This window comes from Saimiri boliviensis, chromosome 1 (genome assembly GCF_048565385.1).
Source record: "Saimiri boliviensis isolate mSaiBol1 chromosome 1, mSaiBol1.pri, whole genome shotgun sequence".
NCBI lineage: Eukaryota > Metazoa > Chordata > Mammalia > Primates > Cebidae > Saimiri > Saimiri boliviensis.
In genome coordinates this window covers 115576204-115592026 of record NC_133449.1, presented here as the reverse complement: position 1 = coordinate 115592026, position 15823 = coordinate 115576204, and the positions used below count along the sequence as shown (strand labels likewise).

At 39.4% G+C, this 15823-nt stretch overlaps 1 protein-coding gene across 3 annotated transcripts in view; it reads left to right on the top strand.

Moving 5' to 3' along the window:
* The window catches only part of NUP93 (nucleoporin 93), a 117613-nt gene that overhangs the window by 43497 nt on the left and 58293 nt on the right, over positions 1 to 15823 (top strand). The window contains exon 1 of one of the 3 annotated variants that reach the window (XM_003943465.4): positions 1690 to 8116. The exons of 1 other annotated variant lie outside the window; for it this stretch is intronic. The gene's annotated coding sequence lies outside the window, so the exon portion shown is untranslated. One more of the 3 variants, XM_003943467.4, reaches the window with a different exon arrangement.

Below are 15823 nucleotides of genomic sequence, written 5' to 3'. Positions count from 1 at the left end.
CACCCCCGCCATTAACTGTGTGCTAGGGATCTTGGGTCTTACTGTTAATGACATTAGATTTTACTTTTCCTTAGCTGCTAGTAACAACAGATGCCATGAGAGAAAGCAAGAGAAGCAGAATAAGTATTTCTTTGGAAATGTCTAAATCAGTCTGCATATTTGAAAAATGTATTAAAATGTGCTGCCTGTGTTTTAGAAATCATTTGAAATGGCTTCTCTTGGCTTTGAAGAGTAATCCCATTGTATAGACAGTTGAAGATACATGCAGTATTCTTACTTTTTCCTGGTCTGGTGATATTTTCTTATTTTGCAGATGAAGAAACCGAGGCATGAGGTCAATGATTTGTTTGGTTACCTAGAACCCAGTTGTTCAGTTGCTTTCCACTGGACTTGATCACTGCTTGATTTTAGAAATCATATGTGGGTAGTCCGATCAGTCACCAGATTAAGTTGTTTTTTTTTGAGACAGAGTCTTGCTCTGTTTCCTAGGCTGGAGTGCAGTAGTGTGATCTCAGCTCACCGCAGCTTCCATCTCCCGGGGTTAGGCAATCCTTCCACCTCCCGGGGTCAAGCAATTCTCCCACCTCAGCCACCCAAGTAACTAGGACGACAGGCATGCACCACACTTGGCTAATTTTTGTATTTTTGTTAGAGACAGGGTTTCACTGTGTTGCCCAGGTTGGTCTCAAACTCCTGAGCTCAAGCAATCCACCTGCCTTGGCCTCCTAAAATGCAGGGATTACAGGCGTGAGCCACCAAGCCTGGCCCAGATTAAGTTCTGATAATGTATAGGTGGCTTCATAGGAACGCTTCACCAAATTAAATTCTAAATGATAGTTTGCCAAGAAACACTGCAATTGGAAAAGCCTGATAACAGTCTAGAGTTATATAGATGTTTGTAGAATTTCTGAATAATAATACTCAGCAATTTGTAGATTAATCAATCATGTTGAGCCCTTATTCTGTGCATGATGCTATGTTAAGCACTTTAAATGAATACAGTATAGTCCCCATTCTTACTACAGTTTCAGTGTTGTAGGTTTTTCCGAGGGAATCTGGCTACTTAAAATGCTCCAGTATCTTCTTAAGGTTGTGAGATGGCAAAATAGTAGAACTGGAAACGTTTTGGTCTCCTTAGTAGTTTGCTGGAGGACTTAGGGTTAAGCACATTAATAAAACTGGACCATTGTTTTTAAAACCATCTGCTAGAAGGCCGTTGGAGAGAGCAGTGTGAGGAAAGCTGATTTTAGAATCAGCCTATTAAAAAAAAAATCTAGAATTGCAGATCCCTGTGGCCCTATTTTAAGATAAGGAGAGCACAGGTACAGGGATGAAAGCCCAACACAGTATTTTATAGGGCCCCCTAAGTCTCTGGGGCCTAGACAAGGCTACCCCTCCCTGCCATGGTCGTCTCTTCTGACTTGAAGTAGCGGTGAAGAAAGGCAGGGGGCCCCCTTTGGGCACTCTTCATATTGGACCATTATCCCACAAGTCATCACTGTAGTTTCTATTTCAAATTCATTTTACTGTTGTTTCTCATAATTTTTACTTTGGTTATAGTTATTTTTTTTCCTAAGGTTTACATCTTTGAATATACTTCTATTTCTTGGTGCCTGATTTTTTTTTTTATTGCTTTGAGGAATTTTATTTTCAATTTTATAGTAGGGATTGATGACAAAATAGAATTTTGCCTTTAAGTTTTTTTTGTAGAAAACTTTCAGACAGCTACATTTTGTTTATGTCAGTGAGTAAAATTCTGACCTGATAATGAAATAAATACAGTTGTTTTTACCTCGTTTAAATGGTTGAGGGTTGGATAATTTTTATAATCCTTTTCTTTCTGTTGAGGAGTCATATTTTGTATTTTTCTTATCAGTATCTGGCCATATGACTGTTTTCCAGATAGTAGCACAAATAATAAATATGTGCAAAAAATACATAAAGATTAAGGTTTTAGTGTCTTTTCTCTAACATAATGGTAAAATTGTGATGGACTCTGCTTTTAATAAGCAATTCCAAATCTGAATATCTGGATTTGTAAAAAAAATCTTGGGACAATGTTCAGCTTTAGTATTCCTTCAAATAGCAGCTTCCCTGCTGAATTTAAAATAGAATTTGTTTAAAAGAATTCTATTTACAATCAACCTGGCAAGAAATACATCTGTTGTGAAAAGTACATTGGTAACAAGAATTAACAAGCTAGAAGCCGTTCTTGTGCAACCACTACCAGCCCCCATGTAATGACTTAAAATTCCATGAAATCTGGGGCTCTAGCAGGCACCCATGCAGTTTTTCTCAGTACGTGTCCAATAATGCTGTGCCAAGAGCTCTCTCGGAAAGGAAACAAGAAAGCCAGGTCGTGGGCCCAAAGCTGGGACCTGGGCCAGAACCTGACTTTGGGTCTCTCTGTGCCTGAAGTTTTGTGGCTCTGGATCCGATGAACATATACTTTATTATTTCTTTTTTTTTTTTTTTTTTTTTTTAATTTTCTTTTACTGTAGTAGAATTTCTTCACATTCTACCAGTTCTTGCTTAAAGTAGCATTTTTTCCCTCTGTCTGAATACTAAGGCTTAATAGATGCTGAAAGAGAAAGAGAGAAAGAGAGAGACAGACTGTTAGGAAAAGAGAGAGAGAGAAAATGTGTGTGAGTGACAGAGACAGAGACAGACTGATAGGAAAAGAGTTTTTCCCATTTTGATTTTCAGAAATCTGGGAGGCTGCTTAAAACTGCAGTGAGCTTTGCCCTGGAGGAATATTGAGGAGCATACTTCCTCTTCCCATTTTAGCCTCCTCCCATTAGTAATTGCTTTTACTGGGGAACTACTTCTTGAAAACACATTTAAAATAGAAATTTACCTCTGAAATTTCTTTCACCTAGGTTCGTTTTGTATCTGGCCCACCTATAAACCCTGCTCTCACCCTTTTGGTTTATAGTCATATCAGAGGCAGAACCCCTACTCTGGGGCAGCAGGAACTTAGTAGCCCAGAAAGCTTACTTTTCCCAGTTGTTTCTTGACCCCTGGCAGACTAGTTTGTATATCAGCAAGAGAGAATGAACTATAATTTGTTTTATTGCTAAATAAGGCTGGGCAGAAATCTCATTTTTTACTGACTGCCTAAATCTGGTGTCCCACAATTAAATAATATTCAGGATGAAATGTCTGTGATAAATTAACAGATTTTTCATTCTCAGGTTATTAGTAAGGACAGATGAGCTGTGAATGCCATACCACTGACTTTGGGTCAGGCGGTCTCGTTTTCTCCCAACCTCCTTGGCTCTAGTTGCATATAACAAGGAAGCCAGCTTTGGGAATTGAATACTGTTGGTAATGATGCTTAGTCACAAAGAAGAGTTTAGTGCCTTGGCACATTGGCCTAGAACCATCTCAGCATCTTATTGCCTAAGGCTGGAATTATCTCAGGGAGCTGAAAAGATTATCTCAGGAGCTGAAAGAACAAACAAAAGTAATATTCAGTTCTCCTTTAAGTATAACTGCCTCCGTCTACCTGGGCAGGACTTGGTAGACACTAATAAAAATTAAGAAGTGGGCCAGGCATGGTGGCTCAAGCCTGTAATCCCAGCACTTTGGGAGGCCGAGGCAGGTGGAGGTCGGGAGTTCAAGACCAACCTGACCAACATGGAGAAACCCTGTCTACTAAAAATACAAAAAAAAAAAAAAAAAGTCGCTAGGCATTGTGGTGTATGCCTGTAATTCCAGCTACTCGGGAGGCTGAGGCAGGAGAATCGCTTGAACCCGCGAGGTGGTGGTTGCGGTGAGCTTAGATTCCACTGTTGCACTCCACCCTGGGCAACAAGAGTGAAATTCCCTCAAAAAAGAAAAAAAAAAAGAAAATTAAGAAGTGGTTTTGTTGAGTGCCCATTTAAGGACAGCAACTGTGGAGATAATTCAAATAAATAGAAATTCTGGATACTGCCCTCTGGAAGCTTATCTTCTGCATGCAGAGCCAGTGCTGACATTACTGCAAGATCAAACTGTCCAAGCTGTGTAAAGTGACAGCCAGACAGAGAGTAACAGGATTCTAAATGCTGTGGGAGTTGAGAGGAGTGGAAGTGGGTAATAATTAGTGAATTCTGGGCTAGTTGGGAAAGGCTCCCTGGAACAGATGGGCCTTGAAAAATGAAATGGGTTTAGCTTGCAAGAAGTGAATAAAGCATAATAACCTGACCAAAGTCAGAGAGGTAAGAAACAGACGTTATGTGCTGAGAAGTAAAATCTGTCAGAGAGGGGCAGTCAAACGTGGAAAGTGTGACTGCCAGGCAGTGGAGTGTAGGTGGTAGGTGTTGAAAGTTTTGGAACAGGTAAATCGTTGAGAAGAAAGGAGTGAGGGCATGGCATTGCTTATGGAAGTTGGATTAGCCAGTGGAAGGATAGCGGCTAGAAGACATTCAGAGGCAATTGGAGTAATCCAGCTGTGAGGTGGTAACAGCCAGACCAGTGTGGTAGCTGAGAAAACAGGAAAAAGTTGTGTGAGGGATGTTTGGAATTAAAACGTCTGTCACACATGGTGCCTGATAGGATTAAGAAGGATGTTCAGAAATTATGTGAGGTTTGGGGCAAGGAGAAAGATGGGTGCTTTTTGTTGAAGCTAAGGAATTGGGAAGATTAACTAGATTGAGAGTTGAGATTTCATTTCTGTTTCTGATGTTCTGGTAAGCTATCACTGTGGAAATGCTCCTGAAGCATTTGGAGACAGGGTAAGAAAATTGCTCAGAAAACAGCTCCATACAGAATTTTTGAGAGCCACAGGCCTAGAGAGAAGAGTTGTGGCAGTAAAACTGAATGTATAATAGGAGAAACATTTAGCAGGAAGCAAAGGGCCAAGGTCTCAGCGAGGAGAAGCCAGGAAGAGGTTGGTGGTGGTGGGCTGAAAAGGGAGCAGGGACCTAGCTATCTCAGCTCTGTTTTAGAAAGCTGGGAGTTTGGCGATAGGAGGAGTTATCACCCAGCCTTCCCTGGCTTCCTTCTTTACTCTTGAAACCACTTACCCACCAGTAATATTACTTGATCTTCCCAGCAACCTGGTGAACCTGGCAGAAGACAGAACGGATCCCACCAGATATCTGTAAAAGTTTGCTTTTAAGTCCTGTATATGGTCACTGTACTGTAGAGCTCTACAGTTGTTCACTTGAATGTTATTTTACCTGGCAGTTATTATAGTTCTATTTGAACTACAAAAGTTCAGTAGCTCCCTTTTCTAGACTGTAATCTCTACATTTGTGTAAGTGAGCCCACTTTCATCCTTTATATTAATAAATGCTGGACCCGTTAGTTTCCTACCCTTGTCTTTTGCTTTAGTTTTTAGTGTCTAGGGTTATATAAAGCCAAAATACAAAATTAAATAATGAACTACCAAATAGACATTTAGAAATAAATAGATCACTTTATGTTCAGTCAGTGACAAGTAGAGAAGAGCCTTCTTTGTAAGGTGGCTTCTTGATAGCATTTCTTTTTTAGTACCTCCTTACCTATTCAGGCATCTGGGGTCTGAAGGCAGGATAGTTAACACTTCTGCTCTGAGGTCCTTTGCAGCCAGCATATCTTGCACCTCCAAGCCAGCCACTCATCTAGTTTTCTTGGGATACTTGTAGATGGAGGAAAAAGGGACTGAGCTGATTTAGGATTTATTTTAGCATAAAGAAATAACCTCTTAATTTACTTGTTGGCAGCATTAAAGAGGAAAAACGTCTTAACAGTGACTCGGTGAGGTTTTTTGCAGTAAAAAGGGTTTCCTTACTCCCCTGTGGTGAACCTTAGATGTATCCCTTGGGAACAGATTTTACATCCGTGAAATAGTTTGACTTTAACCACACTTGGGTTTTTGGGTTCTTTTCATCCCCAGGCGGAGACTTCTATTGCTGTATATCCACCATGCTTCAATACAGTATTTATTTGATCAGAAACAAAAGAGTTTGCTTCTTGCACTGGTTCAGAGAGGTCCCCCAGGATCATCTTTTGTTCAGTAATTGGAGCATAAGCTGAACTTGGTTAATTTCAAAGCAACCTCCAACACATAGGTTTCTCCCTCCCTCCTTGTGCAGTTTCTGAGCTGTTAGTGGTACCTTGTATTGGGTCTGGAACAAAAAAAGCTTGATTGTTGAATGTTAGTTACAACTACTGTGACATCTGCTGTGGCACCAAATAGCACTGTTGGTACAGTTAATTTTAAGTTAGGGTAAGAAAACTAGAAGACTCTTCAGCTTTACAGTGCTTGTTAACACATGCACCTCCAAATTACGCATTTGGTGTTATCACAATGAATAAAACAAAGGAAATCATGAGTTGATTTTTATGCTAGTAACATAAGTTCTTTCATTGTTATTCACTGTTCAGACACCAGTGTGTTCTGTGTTCATTCTTCTTAGTTTAGTTGGAGTTTTTTTGTTTGTTTTCGTAAGGCAGAAATGTCTGAAACATCTCTCTCTGGGTATTTATTTAATTGGCAAAAGTTCTGATGTAAGAAATAAGTTAATTTGTTGTTTTAAAGGAACAATATAAGTTGGATTTGCTTCTTAAAATACAAAAGTGATAGTGGTAGATGAGTAAGAACCATCAGTAGCCAAATTCTGTATGCTAAATAGCCAAGTTAATATTTATGTAAAGATACATCATGAAATTGGCATATATTATGTGTCTTTCAGGTTCCGCAGTATAGATGTGGGTTTTGCAACCAACAGATTGCAATCCTAGGGTTTGTGGTTTTTGTTTTTAAGGAGAGACTGGTTCTCTCTGTTTTTGTTTTGCAGCCTGCACCATGATGATGGCCCATCACCTGACCAGCCTGACTTTAATCATCTGGTGCTTTGGTCTTAGTGTGGTTTTTTATCTTTGCTTTTTTACAAGCTTTCCTGTAATTGTACAGTTGTTTGCTGCACTGAATTTTCTTTTTTGACAGTGAAAAACGTTAATATTTTAATGTAGTCTATAATTTTCAGGTTATATGTTAAAAAATGGGGGGAAAAATTTGTTCCTGAGGAGCCCTTTTAAAAATCATTGCAGTAAAATGGGAATATTCATTACTTACACATCATATATTTTCCCCTAAATGTTGTACAAAGAAGTGACAGTTGAGCTGAGCATATGTTAATAAAAGGTCTGCATTTTCCTGTGTCAGTGACAGTTTCATTGGCTGTATATTCCTGAAATGCAAATAACCTCTGTTCTTTTCAAAGCTATAATTAATCTGAATAGTTATTTAAGCAGTATCAAAATCTTTTAACTACTAAGAGGCCAAACATTTAAGATGGCGAATTTACTGTTCTGCTTGAAGGACAGTACAATTGACAAGGGCACAGTGATCCGAGATGCTTCTGTATGTCGCATCTACACTTACTGTAGACTAAAATGGCAGAATCTGTCTGCTGCTGTATAAAATCTTTTAACTACCATTTATTTTAGCATCATGGCATGTGCATATTCCTGCTGCTCAGTTAAGGGACCAGCTTCACAACTGGTGTTACAATCTGTGGCCACAGCACTGCATCACAATGCAGCAAATGCATTTTCCACATTAACCAAACATGACAGCTGAAGTGATTATTAACCATGCAAGATGTCGGAAGTCATCAAAAATTCACATCAGAGTAATTGCAGTGGTTTGGGTTGGGGGGAAAAAGTATCATAGCATTCCTTGCCTACATGTTGTCTCTCCCCCTCTTAAATCTTAACTTGGTACAGTCCGTTAACAATAAAATACCCTTCTGTAACCTATAAACTGTTACTCCCATCAGTTTGTGCTTTCAAACTGATGGCTGACTTCTCTGAATTTGTGTAGAGCACAACGAATGCTCTGGGGGCTGCAGTGTACCCTTTTTAAAGGGACCCTGCAATCTCATTGTTTAATTTGACTCTTGAGTGCTTCAGTCACATCAGCACTTGCAGAGGGGTTGTTCTTTTTCTTTTTCTTCTTTCTCTCTTTTTTTCTTCTCTCTCTCTTTCCTTCTCCCCACCCCCATCCCTCAATTCAGGCAGTTTGGGGTGGGAAAAACTTGAGCACTGGTTCCGACAGAGCTCATCTCAAATAAGAAGGTATGGAAGAGCTGCAGTGACCGACAGCATCGACCGTTCTGTAACTCTTTAAATTTAAGAGCTGCAGGTAGGATTGCCTGTGTTTTGTGAAGAAATTAAGACAAATGCACCCTGGTTAAATAGAGTGACAGCATGTTGTTGCAGTGCCTCTGAAAGACAAGGTCTTGGTTTGTTTGAAAATTTGAGATAAATTTGGAAGCAGTTAACTCATTTGATAGAAAAAGTACTTGATTCTTTGGAGAATTGTTCAGATTTGTGTCTTGCCATTCTAATATTTTTCTTTTAGAAATCTATTGGGTGGGGCAGCATTTGCTTAAAGATTTAAATAGTTGGTTATTTGGGATTTTTGTGAACTTCTTTAAGTAGCAAGTAGTATGGTCTTTCTTTAGAATTTTTAAAGGGGATACATGTCAAGTACAGAATTCTTGTATGAGGTGGAATATGAAAATAGAATTTATTTCCTTTGCTAAAGCCAGATCCTTCTTTGGGTGGGATTGTAGGTGATTTTATATATATATATATATATATATATATAGAGAGAGAGAGAGAGAGAGAGAGAGAGAGAGAGAGAGAATATGAATGTGTGTGTGTATATTTGGTGATTAGGGAAAGAGTACTATTAGGGATTTTTTGAACTATCTCATGGAAAATGTTTTAGCCTAAGGCTTGAAATGAGAATTAAATAGTAACACCAAAGATGAGGATTCCTAAGTATTTGCTAAATATTGGAAATATAAATTGGGGTGGTTCTTTTTTATTTCTTAAATTCAACCTCAAAAGATATGATAGGAGTCCTTTAAATATATTTCAAATTTTTGGCATAGAGAATATAATTTGCGTAAGTGAAATAAAACTTCCTAAGTCATGTAAGCATTATCTTGGGGGTGATAAAATTATAAATGTTGCCTATAATACTTTTAATACCTTGATTAATATCAAAGATACAATACATTTAATTCAGCATTAAAAAGCAGCTTGTTTGTTGTCTTCCCTTAAAAGCAACAACAACAAAATATGATGATGCATATGGCTTTTTATCCTAAGGATTGTGTTTGTATTGTGGGACCTGTGGGGTCCTGACCTCTTTCTGAAGCATGTACTTGGAAATTGTTCACCCTAGTTGAGGCGTTTATTTCCCTTTGGAGGTATGGGACTTTCTTTACTCTTAACAATAGGAAGACTTGAGGAGCTGTCAGTTGGGGAATAGAGGAGAGCTGCTCAGCAGAGGGAGAGGAACTGTGAGAATTCAGTTCCTCTTGGCATTGGAGTTCTGGATTTACCCATGACTAAGATTCCTTTGAAACTCTGACCCAGTGCAGCATTGCAAAGAATCGATTTCTGAGATGAGACAATGAGATGTGGTTTGCATTTTGTAAAGATGGAGGAAACCTCTAACACTGACCCTGTATGGGAGATGACTCAATTATCCATGCCTTGGTACAGTTGCAAATTATTTTCCTTTGTCTGAAGTGGGTGGATGCCAGCGCCTTCATCAGAGCTCCTTAATTTAATGTATGGAAAATGTCTCAGCCACCATTTTTAACAATTAGCTGTATCATGGTCGAGGTGAGCTGGATTCTGAAGGCAGCTGTAAGGCCATTTCATTTACATTAGATTCTATGGCACAGGAGCTTTGTTACTGTAAAACTAAGAAAATGAATTTGCACATTGTATAGAAGAGTTCTTTAGGAAGGTGGAGAATATTCCCAGAAAGAAAATGGAATTCTTTTGTCTACAGTAAGTATTTCTTGTACTCATAAAGCGGGGAAAGGGTGAAAATCTGCATTTGGTTGGATGTGCAAAATAGACTTTTAAATGAATGCTGCAAATATGAAAAGTGTAACACAGGTTCTTGGATCTTTTTTTTTTTTTTTTTAATGTATTTCTCAAAAACCAGGTGTTATATGTATACTTGAAATATAGGTTTTATGAGTAATTTTAGCACGATTTTAATTATTCATCAGTAATTTAAGTTAATAAGAAGTATGAATTTATCACGAGTCATGAATGGAAATGACACATGAGAGAAAAAAGAAATCCGAATATGGTAAATTTAAAAGAGTTCAGGTTTCTTTTCACTGTCTTTTAAAAGCAGTGTGTTTTCCATTCCTGAAAAGAATTGCTGGATTTTAGTGTCTTATTTTGGCTCTTGTGTTTTATGAGAATGCTCCCAGGTTAATGACCTATAATTGCTGATTAAAATACACAAGGAAAAAATGTTCTGACAAAACAAGATTTTTGTTTTCAAAGATCAATATATTGAGGCTTGCACTCTCATGGGGATAATTTTTAGTGCCTTCTACTTAATTAATAGTTGTGACTTCAAAGCTGCTTGTGTAAAACTCTTGTTTGTAATTGTAAGCTTATAAATTTTGATTCTTAAAATTAATTGGATTTGACCCGGCTTATTTCTTTGTTCCTTCATATTGTTACTAAGAGGAAACAAGTGGATTTTAACTTTGATTTATGTTTCTTTTAAAGGCTGAAGAATTTTATCTTTTAAACCCTGAAGAATTTATAGTGAGTGTATTTTATGGTATACTTTACCATGAAGAATTTGCTCAACATGCTTTATTAGCTGTTTCAGGAGTTGAATCTCAGATACCCACAGAACTGGGTATCTGAGAATCCTTTTAACTTGATACCAAATTTATAAAGCCAGCTGTTCTTCTAGCTCTTGTTGCACTAGCTCCTGTTCATTCTAGTTTCTCAACGCTGTCTTCCCTAATTAATAGATGTTGGAAACTAAAGAGAAAATGATTTTCTTCATATCAGCCTTTTCATTGACATAGAAAGGTTCAGTTGTAAGCCCTGGTTTAAATTCTACAAAATCCATATATCTGTGACACAAATATTAACTTACAGAATAAGCCTAGATCTCAGCATAATTTTTTAATTCTGGGGACAGCATTTAACATGTTTATATATATGGTAGGATGCAAAGGGATTCTTTTTCCTTGGTTCTTATGAGGCTTGCACCTTGAAATGCCAGGGTTTTAGGTCAGCAAATTAGAACACCATTTTAACTGCAGATTTGCTTGCATAAAATGTTTAGTTGGATGACATGGGGGGTTCACAAAGCCTCCCTTTGAAATTTTTACAGTAAAACTTGATAGAAGATCCTGGTGTTTTTTTCTTTTGCTAGGTTTATGATAAAGCTAGGTATTAAGTATTCTGGGAGAAGTACCAAAGACCTAGTTTCTTCCTATTTTCTTTGCCTCCACCATGGTCTACTCAAGTTTGGCTGCTTGGAAAAGGCTCTCCTTTCTGGTACTTGTACGGGATTCCTGAATCTCTTCAATCTGAAAACTCTTCAGTTTTCTCATGAAATTTTAGCCTGGCTGATAGTGAAGAGTCAGGGATTGGTTCTTTTTACAACAAAAAATGTATTCATATCAAACCTTTGACTGTTCTGGCAGTACCATAATGTGGATAAGCAAGCATGTCAGCCAGCTCGCTAGGAAACATTCCGTGGCACTAAGATGGCAGAGAGGAAGGAGTAAAATGGCGTCACCAGGAACGCTGTGATACAGGGTGGACCGCACGATTATTTTCTTTCAATTAAGTTTGAAGACACCTTTAGGAACACTGCCTTGCCTATTTACAGCCACTTTTTATTGTTAGAAGATTAAAATATTAGATTTTCCTGAAGTAAAGATTTAATTAGCACTTATATGTAGATGGCTTCAAATGTTGCTTTTAAGAAATTGATGGCAAATATGGTTAAAATAAAATTTAAAATATTTTGTATTAGTACTTCTGAAATGCCTTGCCTTATGCTTTCTTTTCCTTTTTTAGTGTAGAAATTTACTCCTTCCAATATCGGGTGAATTTTTAGAAAACAAAGGACAGGTTGCTTATTTATAGTGAGGTGAAGCTAGCATTTCCATGAAACTATGTTATTTGTCTCTGGTTTTCATTCTAGCTCTTTGTGGGTTTTGGTTATTTTATATATAAAATATATATGTTGGCCACCTTTAAAAACAAAGCTTCTTTTCTTTCTTTTGTGATTCAGGGTATGGATTATTTTGCAAGTGAACAGTGTCATACTGGTAATGACAGTGCTGATTTCTCACCTGTTCCCACCTCTCATGGAGTTGGAGTTCTGGTACTGGCTTTAGAGTTTAGTGCAGTCAGCTCATGTTATAGTTAAGGAAGGCTTAACTGCGGTTAAATAACTTTTTCAAGGTCACACATCTGGAAAGCAGTCAATTTTGCCCTAAATCTGGAGCACCTGACTCCTAATCTATGCTGTGCTGTGCCTCTGTCTACATCTGACTCCATTTCTTTCTCTTTGCTGGCTTGCTGGTGACTGATTGATCTAATGGATTGAGCTCTCAGCAAAGTCTGTCTTGTCTTTGCCTTAGCAACCTAAGTCACAGAGATGTTCCTTTTCAGCTGTGCCAGAAATTACTTACTTAGTTGTGTTTGTGTTAGGAATCTTCCTGGGCCTGTATTGAAGATGATAAGCATTTATGAACACATGCTTAAAAATAAAATCTATCTTGTAAGTTGAGCATTTTGATCCATTGTGTTGGCTCCACATGAAGGGTGAAGTCTCCTGGGATGGGCAGAGTTGTTACATTCATGTGCTGTGAGCTAGGATGGAGCCAGGCATTCTGACATGTCCTTTCAGCGGATCATGACCTCTTTAACTCTACGTGTAAGGGGTCCCACAGGGCAAAGTCTCCTCTTTGTTTCCCAGTAAGGATGAGCTAGGTTAAAGATTTTAGCTCCCTGTCAGTTTCAGGCAATTTGTATTTGAATAATGGTCTTACCATCTCTCTTTCTGTTGCCTGTATTTGCCACTCCAGCTAAGCAGTGTTTCATGTTTTCCATACCTGTGGTGACAGTGGTGAGTGGTGCCTTCTGCTGTATTCCTCAGCCCTGACAGGGTAAAGTCACAATGTTTCCAAACTTAATTAAGGTTTTAGAGAGTGTGAAATCACCAATATTTAGTTAGCAGAGGAATGCCTTGATGAATTCCATTTAAGAGAATGTAAAATTACGAAAGGGAAGGTTCTGTTTGTTTTAATAGTCTCCGAACAAATCTATTTTTGAAGAATTTCTGAATAAGAAGAAACTGCAGCAATACCAGAGCTCCCTTTTCTGTGACAGATCTGTGATGATTGGTGCTCCCATCCCATCAGCATAAGCATTGCTGCATAGCAGGAGGAGCTGTGATTTTCGACTGCAGTGTAAATGACTGACACCGTGTACCAGCAGGGAAATGTGAGACTTGGTTCCCAAACATTGTCCTGACTAACAGCGCTCCTGGTGCTTGCTAAGTAGAACTCGAGGCTTAATCCTGGGCTCTGTAGAAACCAACCTGGCAAAACTGCTCAGCTCCCACCTGACTGACTCCGAGACACAACCTCTGCTATGCTTTTCTGCTCATGGCCTCCATATCTTGCTTTTGTTTCTTTTTTTTAAAGGGAAAAAGACACTAGATCTGACAAAGCTAGGGATGTGTGTGTGTGTGTGTGTGTGTGTGTGTGTGTGTGTGTCTTTAATAGTACAGGATTGCTTAGTGGGTTCTTGTTGGGTGGGTTTTGGGAGCTGTGGGAAGGAATGCTGGTCATGATAAAGGCTGTTATTGATGCATTCCCATTTTATACTGCAGTGCGGTTTTAGCATCCTGAGCCCTTTGGATGTGGATTAATCCATTTCCAAGATGGAAATCAGTTACCTAAAGACATACAGAAACATTTTTTATCATCCGTGAATGTATCCTCCTTATCTTATCTTGCCCATCACCTTAGAGTGACTATGAGATTAATATTTTTTTAGATCTATTTATACATTGGGTTAGGAGAGGGCTCTGCTGCTCTTTGAAGCCAAACATACTGTGACACACTGGTAATATTCCATTGCGAAGCTAGATTGAACCATCTTCTCTACCGAATGTTGTCTTTTCTTGTGTCTCCAAAGTTTAGCCCTAGCAGGTATGCTGGGCTTTTTGGAATGGTTGAGGGAAGGGGATAAAATGCTCAGAGCTATCCCTGCTTTCTCTCCTGGGGTTACCTCAGTAGTCTGAGAGCAGTTGGCTGGCAGCTCTCCCTCCCCCGCTGGACTTCTGTTGCTCCTGCTTCCCCTACCCTCCCACAAGTGGAGAGGAAGGATGGCCAGCCAAGGCCCTTCCACCACAGCCTGGCACATCCTGCTGCATCATGGCCTTCTCACTAGACACAGGCTCTGGCCTGGTTTTCTGGGGGTGGTAAGGTAAGCAGTACAGAGTAAGTCAATTCCTCTCCCCATCCCTCTTGTGACCTGCAAAGGAAAGTTGCTTCTACAACCTTAAAGGGTAGCATAGGGCTTTGCTGGATTTGGGAGAAGAGGGAGGTTCTGTTGAGAAGCATTTTTTCCCTCATTAGTTCCTGGGCGGCCATCATTTATCATTTTATTCATTTATATTATGCCCTTAACTTGCTTCTACTTGATATGGAGTCTCAGAGCCCTTCAGTAACTGAACTGGAAGGACTGCTTTCCTTCCTGGGATGACCCAAGAGAGAAGTAGCAAATAACAGAAATGCCTCAGGGCCCCTAAAAGGGGCAGGACTGGCTTTGTAGCAGTAGAACAGAGATTTAAATGGCATCATAGAAATTACCTTAACCTTGCCCTTCTTTCCCAAGTGCAGCAGTAGATGTGCTAAGCAGTCCCAGCTTGATACTGTGGTGTAGATATCGGAAGAGCCATCTAGTAGTTATGTGCCTGTGTTGTTTTGACAACGGAGATGTGTCATTATCTCTGGTCTCCTGACTACCCCACCACAGGAATAGCGTGTTCCTATTGTTGCAGATGACTTTCCGTATAGCTTTCCCCTCTGGGCCATGGTGAGTCTCACCTCTTATTTCTTTTTTACTGGATGCTGAAATCTTTGAAGTTGGGTTTTTGTTGCATGATGATTTTTTTTTCTTTTATTGGAAGGTGGAGAAGTAGTAGGGAGGATCTGCGAAAGGCATTTGGGTAGACTTACATTAGTGGCTCTAAGGCCTGTGGCTTTCCCGGAAGGCAAAGATGTAGATGGAATTATATCACAGCTGTAATGGCATGCCCTTCAAGGCACCAAGCATGCCAGCACACTTGGGTTAAAGTGTTGAATGTAAAGCCCTTTGCTGGTCCAGAAGGAGGCACTGGCCAGTGCCATGTTTAGTCAAGTTTTGAACATTCAATTCAGTATGCACATTCATTTCTCTTTAACCTGTGAGAATTTATAGACCATTTTGAAAACCAATTTAAATCATGGGGGCAAGTAATTTGTTTTGCCTTAATGGATCCAAATCCATCACATAATTGTGTGATTCTTTTTTTAGCCCAGTAGCAGAAACCATGTCCAAAATGGGACCCAGCAGTCTGACGGTGACAGATGGCCTGGTGCCCGCACAGTGCCATGTTATATTGCCAAGGTCTGCCACTTGTGGCTCCAGAGCTGCCTGCAGCAGCGATGGATCTGCTGAGCTGGCAAATGGTGGAACTCCACAGCCACTCTTACAGCGTCTGCTGCCACCTGCTGAATGAGAGCGGCTAGGCTTTTGCATAAATGCACAGCAAGAAATCATGTAACAGCATTAAAAACATATTACAGTTGGCGAATGTCAGCTCTGCCCACTTAGCACTGCTTTCTGCAGGGTTATTTTTGAAGTTATATATGCAATCTGTGAACAAACAATTCAAAGTATTAAAATTTTTATAGCAAACAAGCAATGGGGCCAGGCGTGAGGGCTCACGCCTGTAATCCCTGTACTTTGGGAGGCCGAAGAGGGCAGATCACTT